We start from the raw sequence: 8,769 nt of genomic DNA, 5'->3' as shown, positions 1-8,769 counted from the left end.
TTGACGTGAAGGCTGCTCCATTGTCCGAAACCAGCACGTCGGGGACCCCATGTGTGGCAAACAGCAAACGTAACGCGTTGATCACTGCACTGGATGTCATGGAGCTCATGATAGCCACCTCCAGCCATTTCGAATGAGAATCCACCACTATCAAAAAGACCTTCCCCTGAAATGGCCCTGCAAAGTCAATGTGGAGTCTTGACCATTTACGAGTGGTCCACTCCCAGGGGTGAAGGGGAGCCTTGGATGGGCTATGGCGAGTCAGCTGACATGTCTCACAGCTCTTTACCACCTCCTCCACGTCTCGGCCCAACCCCGGCCACCAGATGTAGCTTCTCGCCAACGCCTTCATGTGCACAATCCCAGGGTGTGAGTCATGCAGCATTTTCAGCACCTCCTCTCTTGCGGCGGCAGGAACCACCACACGGCTTCCCCAGAGCACGCAGTTCTTGTGTGCAGACATTTCATGGCGCCTCTGAACGAAGGGCTTGAAATGCTCCTCCTGGACCTCGGAGGGCCAGCCATGCAGCAGCCAGCGTAGCACCCGTGATAAGACTGGATCTTTCTGTGTGAGGCTGCCAATCCGCTGGGCATGGAGTGGGGCCTCCGGAACCTCCTCCAGTAGCAGCACCTCCAGGGGTGGTGGCGTCTCAGCCATTGGCCGGTTCAAAGGCAAGCGACTCAGAGCATCAGTATTAGCCAGCATCTTCCCAGGCCTGTAGCAAAGTTCATAACTGTAGGCCCCCAACATCAGACTCCACCGAAGCATACGCGGTGATATGATCTGGGGCATGGGCTTGGAGTGATGCAGGAGCCCCAAGAGTGGCTTGTGGTCTGTGTAGATGACGAACTGTCTCCCTAACAGGTACTGGCTGAACTTCTTTACCCCAAATATGATGGCTAGGGCCTCCTTGTCAATCTGGGCGTAATTACGTTCTGTTGTTGAGAGTGTTCTTGAGGCAAAACTGATAGGCGCTTCCCGGCCATCTGGCTCTATGTGACCCAACAGAGCTCCCAGCCCGTATGGTGAGGCATCACACACCAACACCAATGGCTTGTTTTCATCATAGTGTGCCAGAACCTTATCTGCTTGTAGCAGTTCCTTTGCCTGTCTGTAGGCTGTTTCATGAGCTGAGGTCCAGTTCCACACTGTTGCTTGGTCTAACAGCCTGTGCGGTGGCTCTAAGATTGTGGCTTTGCCCTTGAGAAAACAACTGTAGAAGTTTAACAGTCCGAGGAATGCCTGCAGTTCGGTCTTGTTCTTGGGGGTGGGAGCGCTCCTGATAGCCTCCACCTTCTCCGTAGTCGGATGCACACCGTCTTTGTCCACTCGGAATCCCAAGAACTCCACCCCATTGGCAGCGAACACACATTTCTCCTTCTGAAGGCGTAGTCCTACCTCAGCCAGCCGGCGTAGTACTTCCTGCAGCCGCTCATCATGGGCTTCCTGTGTCTTGCCTGTAATCAGTATGTCATCCAAGTAAGGCTGAACTCCCGGAACACCAGCCAACAGGGTGTCCATGAACCTCTGAAAGATTGCCACAGCCGTAGACACCCCAAACTGCAGCCTTGTGGCTCGGAAAAGTCCTCTGTGGGTGTTGATTGTCAACAGCTTGGCTGACTCTTCATCCAGGACCAGTTGCTGGTATGCTTGCTTGAGATCCAGCTTCGTGAACAGAGTGCCTCCAGCCAGTGTTGAAAACAGCTCTGTAACTGTTGGTAAGGGATACACATCTGGTAACACGGCAGTATTAACCGTACATCTGTAATCTCCACAGATTCGCAGGCCCCCATCCTTCTTTGCAATGGGCATGATAGGGGTGGCCCAACGGGAGTTCTTCACTGGCAAGAGAACCCCTTGGTTCACCAGCTTATCCAGGGCCTCATCCACCTTCTTGTGCAACGCAAAAGGCACTGGTCGCGCCTTGAAGAACTTAGGCGCTACCCCTGGGTCCACTTCGATTGAGACTGGCGGTCCCCGACAGGCCCCAAACTCACCAAAAACCTCTTCATAGTTCTCCAACATAGGCATTATGGGCTGTCGCTGTACCGTGTGTACTCCTGTCACTTCAATACCTAGGGGCTCAAACCAATCTCTGCCCAGCAGGCTTGTGCCCTGCCCCGCCAGCACATAAAGTGGAAGTGTGTCCTTGACTGCCTGAAACTTAACTTCCACATGAATCATACCCAGCACCTGGAGTTGAGCTTGGGACCGCTGCCGTAGCACGCCACTGACCTGAGCCATCGCCGGGGGTTCACTTGGCCACAGCCTATTGTAAGTCTCTTCACTTATCAACGAACACGCTGAGCCTGAATCCACCTCCATGCAGAGTGGTGCCCCATTCATGATCACATTTGCCGTGTATCCCCACCGTCTGTGGGGTAGCTGCTCAGCTTCCGTGGTATACACTGTGTACTCATCGTTGTCCTCCAGTGTCAGGGTGTGTGTCTGCGATGCTTGTGTTGGCTCTGCTGCAGCAGCCTGAGCTTTCTTCATGCAGACATGAGCTATGTGTCCTCTTTTCTTACAGAAATGACATACCGCTGACACAAATTTGCATGTAGTGGAACCATGGAGAGCCCCACAGCGGAAACATTTTCTTCCTGTCTCTTTAGTTGCCTCCATGTCTCTCGCAGCAGCAGCTGCGTGTGTGGTCTTGTGCACCTCCTCGGCGGCCTGAGATGGTGCTGCCTCTATATGGAGCATACGTGTGTTCATCAATGCAGCCTCTGCTGCTAAAGCCTTCTCCTCGGCCAGTCGGAACGTCAGGGCCTTCTCCGCTAACAGCTGTCTCTGCAATGCCGAGTTCAGCACTCCACACACAATCCGATCATGGAGCATATTGTCTAACTGGTCACCAAAATTACAATGTAATGAGCGTTTCCTCAACTCAGCAATGTAACTTGAAATAGATTGTCCAGGCTGTTGTTTACAATTGTGAAAATGGAAACGCTGCACAATCTCTGAGGGTTTTGGGTTAAAATGTTTCTGCAGCTTCTCAATCAAATCAGCATAATCCACCTCATTAGGTTTACGAGGAGCCACCAATGAACGCAGAACGGAGTAAGTAGCAGCTCCGCATACACTTAGCAACACTGAGCGCTTCTTCTCTTCTTTGTCAATATTATTGGCCTCAAGGAAACACCCCAGTCTTTCTGCGCATTCCTCCCATGAACTGTCCTTATCCCCAGAGAACTCTTCAATACGTCCCAAGGTCATCATAGTTTTAATGTGCACTGTCCCTGTAAGATCCATGGACTTTTTCTTTCTTTTAAAAAAAAATTCTTTTTCTCCTCCGGCCAGAGTTACGGTAGCTACACTCACGGTAGTTGCCTGGCCCGCACAATACTCTGTCCGCCGTCTACGTCGCAGCTAGCCAACTATCAAAATGCCGTTGATGTTGCTAGCTGAGTGGCCCGCTCGTCGCAATTTCCAATATCACGGCTGTAGGTTCGCATGTCTAGCTCCGTCCTTCTAGAGAGTTCAACAGCCGCCTCGTCGCCAGTATTGCATCTTGACCGAACAGTAATGAATAGAGGAGACGGAATGTACCTTTTACTATTTATTGAGTAAATGGGTGGACATTATAGCACATTGTCTGCAAGGCAGAACCCGAAAGTGAAAGTGAAAGACAAAGTAAAACCGAGCCCCCCAGCACCCACTTCAGGTAACACCCGGGAGCTGGGACAAACTTAATTGAAGCAAAACTCAAAACACAACAATTTATTTCCTTTTTAAAATAGGAATTAAACTTTTATGATCACAAAACAAATAATTTTATTTTCAAATTCTTTTTTCATTCTTCAATTCCTTGCCCGTACAATTTTGACTCATTCTGGATAACAGTCCCATAGGCCATCCCCAGTACCTCACCAAAGTGATTGGCCTAGAAATTCGGCTGCGCAGTGCCCGTTTATTGGGCACTAGGCGGCCTCCTAAGCCTCCAGTATGGCGGCCAGGAAGCATACGCTCATAATGAGCCAGCAGTAAAGGACATGATTTTACATTATGGTGTGAGGTTATCTCTTTTGGGAACACTACCGGCCCCACAGCTACTTAAATGCCCGGATTAGATTTACTACTGTAATATTAACTTGTACAACTAAAATAATAAAGGTTGGGTTGAGACTAACCCAAAGAAAGAAAGACTTGCATTTATAAAGTGCCTTTCATGACATCAGGACATCCCAAAGCACTTTACAGCCAATGAAGTACATCCCAAAGCCATACTTACATTTGGGGCTGAATTTTGATACTGGAGGCGTGTAGGAGGCGGGACTACAACTTTTGGGGTTGTAGTCCCGCCTCCATCGAGTTGTGGCCAACCCACGTGATTTTCACTTGATTGACCTTGTTGAGCCCGGCCAGCGGGCTCAGCAGGCCAATTAAGGGCCACCCGGCAACAGGTGATGTCACAGATTGACATTTCATCTGTCAATAGCTTTTGACAGATGAAATATCAACGTTTCACAGCTCTTTGAAGCTGTCAAACACTGACAATCTGTACTCCAAGTTAATTCCTTCCTCTCAGGCTGATTTAGAGATCTCTCCAGAACAGAAAGCTGAATGCTGCAACTTTAGACAGCTCGCGGCCATTCTGCTTTCTGTGCCGGTGAGATGAGGGACTCCCGAGACCTGAAGGAAGGAAGGTTGTAAAGGTAAGTAAAGGTAAGTAAAACTTATTTAACTACTTTACACACACCAAACACACTTACCTCTGCACTCATGTACACATCACTCACCTGAACACCGGACATCTCGAACCCTCCAAGCCCTTCAGCCCGACGGCCCACCTCGCTAACTTGGCGTGGTTTGCAGCCGTCGGGAATCCCACACTTCAGGGATGAAAATAAGGATTAGGCAAAAAACTGCCTGTTAACTACCAGAAAAAAGGATTAGTACCATTTTACCTTCACAGGTGAAGGTTTCCCGACCTCAGAGAACCCCGTTGAGTTGGAGGAGACGTGGAGGAGGTCTGTGGTGGTCGGAGGCACCTGGAAGTAAGATGTAGAGGTGAGTGATGGGTGCAAGTGTGGAGTGGTAAGTATGCAAGGTGAGTGGCAAGTTTTAAAAAGTGTTCACTTACCTTGTTTTCCTTCCATAGCCTTTAGTCGCGGAGGATCGGGAGAGCCGACATCCTGCTTGTCAATTTCAGGTAATGGCTGTTGGACCCTCTGATCCATCAGACATCTGAAATTTACAAATTTGCAATGTTTGATGAGTCCTCACCTCAACGACTCATCAAACTAAAGAGAATGTCAGTGTTTGACAGCTTCACAGAGCTGTCAAACGCTGTCATTTCTTCTTTCAAGAAGTCTTGACAGATAGCACGTCTGACGTTGACGTGATCTGTCAGTGACTTATTCCCTAATTGGCCTGCTGAGACCGCAGGGCGGGCTTCACAAGCTCAATCAGGGGAAAATCCCTCTGAATGGTCAGGCGAGGATGGAGGCGGGACACTGACATGACAAGCAGCAGTCCTGCCTCCAACTCGCCTCCATTCACAAGATCCAGCCCATGGGATCAGTTGCTAAGACACGACGTGCAAGGCTAATTGGCTTACAAATTTTCCAGGACCAAAAATAAAGCTTATAGAACAGAGATGAAGGCCGAAAGATTAGAAGCGGGGTAAACACCTAAATACGTGGCTTCAGCAAACATGCACCTATATGTGTGTTGAGCGTCAATGCAACCCAAGGTAGCCGAATAGCATAAGAATGAGACATGTTTTTCTTAATGGTCAGAAATATCTCTGGGGTTGTTGGAAGCCCATCCACGAAAGATTACAAGTCTGATTGATTTGTACAAGACTTTGTGGAAAGATAAACCAGTTGTATTAATCGCCAAATTTAATAACAGGACCTGATTAGCATTTTTTTATCTCTGTTTCCCATATGCAGCCAGCCAGATTGAGAGGCTGGCTGACTGGCTGTCAGGTGGAAAGGCTTTCAGCACCAGGCCACAGCCGGGGAGCGGAGGGGAGGGAGCGAGGAATCGGAAAGGCTGGGGGGCGGCGGGAAGATTGGAGGCCAGGAAGATCTGAGTCCAGAAGGAAGATCGGGGTCGGGGGGAGGAGATTGGAATGGTCGGGGGGAGGAGATAAGAAGTCCGAAGTGTCGGGGAGGGTTGTTCGTGTAATGATCAGTAACCTGTCATTCTAGAATGGTACACTAGGTGGAGCTGTATGTCTAGCTGTATGTATGTTTAGTAGTGGACTACCCACGATGCACTAGGCTACCCAGAAGGCAGTAGTCAAGATAGATGCTGTAGAAGTCCACATGGCATGAATAAAGTGACTAGCTCAAGCTAGCTGTTCATAATGAAAACGACTAGTCATTAATGAACATAACATGGTACCAGGAGTGTCGGCAAGTCAGCTTGCCCCATCTAATCATCAATTCAGCAAACCAATTATTTCCATTTTAATTCAAATGGCTGTAATAAAAGATAGTCGAATAATCCATTTTATGTAACGTCCCGATCAGAAAAAGCAGGTATATTAGCCGTACTATTCCACTACATTGTTTCCCCTCCTTAGAGGGAGGAACATTGACAGAACAAAAAGATTTCTTGAGAGATCTTTGGATATTTTCTACAGTTCTCACAACCCCGTTAACAGTTTGAGCACAATATACCAGCCTCCTCCACTCAGTCCACAGGCATTTTCTTGGCACTTTTCTGTATCCAAGGCTCCTTTAGATTTTTTCTCGATCACGATCAGCTTCTCGCTCTCTGCCACAGCGCGAGACACTTTCTCTTTCTTCATCCTCCTCATCCCGGTCATCGTTCCCACTGTGGTTTTTACAGTACAGCCTGTAGATTCCTCGGTCAAGATTCTCAATGAATTTGGCTCTATCTTCAACTGCACAGTGGTAATGGTAAGTCTTGATGCAAGCTTTAATTTCACAACCAATGGTTGCACCTATTTGACTGCACAATGTACATTTCATTCTTTTGCCCCTTTTGATTTCTTGAATGACCGTTTTAATATCAAAATCACCAAAATCTTTTCTAGATGAAGTTGTGAGTTGGACAGTACCAGAAGAAAATAGCATGCATTTGTAATGTGCTGCAACCTTTTTCGCATTTGATGTGTGGAGCTTTCCTCTGGTCTCATTTTCTTCATCACCAGCATGACAGAATCCGCACATACACACATACAGGCTCTCATGAAAACACATCAGACTTACCTGTGCTGAGAAGATCCACACATGAAGTAAAAAAGCCTGATAGACTTAACCTTTGAGTATAAAGTAAAGCTTTGAAAATGTGTTGACTGTTGTGAAAATGTTTATATTTATAGAGCACTAACAAAAGTGTTACTGATATCATCTTTATCGTTTTTTTTGAAAGTTGATTGATATTGATTTTGTTTAACCTCAAAGAAAGGGGGATGTAATGATCAGTAACCTGTCATTCTAGAATGGTACACTAGGTGGAGCTGTATATCTAGCTGTATGTATGTGTAGTAGTGGACTACCCACGATGCACTAGGCTACCCAGAAGGCAGTAGTCAAGATGGATGCTGTAGAAGTCCACATGGCATGAATAAAGTGACTAGCTCAATCTAGCTGTTCATAATGAAAACGACTAGTTATTAATGAACATAACAGTTCGATCGTGGGGGGTGAGCGAAGCAGGTAAACTGGATCCAGCAGGTAAGTGGAAAGGCACTGACCTCCTGGATCCAGCATTCCTTGCCTCCCTTTAGCTGCCAGGTTTCCTAAGTCCGGGAAAACTTGGCCGGCCAGGGTTCAATTTAAAATGATGGTTAACTATGAGGCATGCAGCCTCATTATATTATTTAAATTGCTAACCCACCTCTTGGGAGCGGGTTCATTGCCTGCCACCCAACTGGCCTCCGTTAAAACCGAAAGTGGGCGGGTTGGAGGTAGGTTGGGGTTGGGATTCAGATTTTTAACATTTTAATATCCCACCCAACCCAAGCTTGCCCGTTTTTGGGGTTAAAATCCCCTCCTATGTCCATTTATAAAGCTACGGATCCCGCATGCCTTTTTAATAGCCTTCTCAACTTGTCCAGGCACCTTCAAAGACTTGCGCTCGTACATCCCAGGACTCTCTGTTCCTGCATCCCCTTTAAAATTGTACCATTCAGTTTAAATTGCCTCTTCTCATACTTCCTACCAAAATTAATCACTTTTAAATTTAATCTGCCATGTGTCTGCCCATTCCAAACTGTAATAAATTTTTTCAAAAATTTAAATTATTGTTTTAAATAGTTATTTTATGTAATTTATAGTTATTTTAAAAATGTGATTTAAAAAAAAACTTATTTGAAGTTTTAGTTATGTTTTGGGGCCGATCTCTAATTCATAGATTTGGCAGGTCTTCCTGTCAAATCTATGAATAGAGATTCCCTGCTACGATTGGCTCTCCATGGCCCACGTGATTCCAGGGGACGCATTGAACTAACTGCGCCCCTGGGATACGCAAGCACTGCGCGCCGGCAGTTGGAGGAGGCCCAGGATCGGAATCCCACGCGGGCCCACAGCTCAACGGCCAGCGTGCTAGGTAAGTGCAGGTCGGGGGCTTGCACCTGCGGGAAGCCTCCGACCCGAATTTCTGGCCCAGTATTTTCCGGTCATATACAACAACAACATGTATTTATATAGCGCCTTTAACGTAGTAAAACATCCCAAGGCGCTTCACAGGAGTATTGTAAGGCAAAAAATTTGCAGTACTGAGAGAGAGCTGCATTGTTGCAGGTGCCATCTTTCAGATGAGACATTAAACTGTGCCCCCTCAAG

Source organism: Somniosus microcephalus, chromosome 27 (genome assembly GCF_052327205.1).
Source record: "Somniosus microcephalus isolate GS21.2 chromosome 27, FLI_Smic_1.0, whole genome shotgun sequence".
Taxonomy (NCBI): Eukaryota; Metazoa; Chordata; class Chondrichthyes; order Squaliformes; family Somniosidae; genus Somniosus; species Somniosus microcephalus.
Note: the sequence above shows the minus strand (reverse complement) of the source record.